At 35.8% G+C, this 1,097-nt stretch overlaps 1 long non-coding RNA gene across 1 annotated transcript; it reads right to left on the reverse strand.

The window, feature by feature from the left end:
* Nucleotides 1–393: 393 nt before the first annotated feature.
* On the reverse strand, nucleotides 394–1,050 carry LOC112090469. Its single transcript, XR_002901664.1, has 3 exons — nucleotides 988–1,050; nucleotides 805–889; nucleotides 394–563 (listed from the first exon to the last, which is right to left on the reverse strand). It is a non-coding gene; the product is annotated as an uncharacterized LOC112090469 (long non-coding RNA).
* Nucleotides 1,051–1,097: the final 47 nt, after the last annotated feature.

The following is a 1,097-nucleotide window of genomic DNA, read 5'->3' on the forward strand; positions in this document are numbered from 1 at the left end:
GAATTCAATTAAATGGGTCAAACTTCAGTTTGTGCACATGATCACAAAAGCCTTAGTGTTTAAGGATAAAACAAAATTAAAGAGGAAAAACAAAAGAATACAATTAATTTTCCTTGGATGAACTCAAAATAGATATACAGGTCAAAGGCACTAAAAACACCTAGAAAAAAGTTTATTTCTTGTCTTGTTAAATGTATTAATATCATTGTTTCGTTAAGTTTATTTCCCTACTTTCTGCTATTCTAGCCAAAACTCAAACTATTTGAACATTTTCTCCAAAACAAGGAAGGAAAAAAAAATCCCAATTTCGAGGAGATATTCAATCTCATAAAGACAAACTTGCAAATGTATAATAAGTTTACATGTAACTAGAAAAAAAATCCACAAGGCCGTTAATGTGAACGAAATTGCTAATTAATTTGCAAAGAAAATCAACTGTACTCACCGTTAGTCTTACCTCCAAGGCAGTTCGTTAAACTTGGTTACACCTACTGACGAAACAAGAACAACCCTCTTCACTGACGAAGGAAGAGCAGATACAAGATTTTTCACACCCTCCCAATCTTCAAAAGAAAACATCTAGTCAAGACTCAAAAGTAACGAAAGCAGATTTAGCACGATCGACGCTTCACGCACGTTTTTTTTTTTGTGTGCCTATGCGTGTACAGCTTCATGTTTTAAAAGATGTTACGTAATGCATCTGAAGTTCTACAAACAAAGATTTCATAGTTTTTGTTTTCCATTCCATGCCATACTTTATATCAATACCGTAGCCAAGAAGTTCAGATAGTTAGGTAATCTCACCTACTCTTTCTGGAGTGTTATCTCCATCCCACCGTTTCGAAGGAAAAGCCGTTGTCCCGGTGCAGCATATGACATGTGTGACTCCCTGCAAGACAATGTAATATAACCAAGGCAATTCAGTAAAGAAATCGCAACCACGAACCCACATTCTAGTGTTGTGCGGAAAGCTAAAAAAGCACGAACCTCAAAAATACTTGGATCTAGATCTCCTGGGTTCCGAGTGTCTCCTGTGAATACCTGTCAAGTTCAAAATCTCTGTAACTTCCTTCAGTGGGGGAAAAAAAAAAAAAAAA

This window comes from Morus notabilis, unplaced genomic scaffold (genome assembly GCF_000414095.1).
Source record: "Morus notabilis unplaced genomic scaffold, ASM41409v2 Scaffold10682, whole genome shotgun sequence".
NCBI lineage: Eukaryota > Viridiplantae > Streptophyta > Magnoliopsida > Rosales > Moraceae > Morus > Morus notabilis.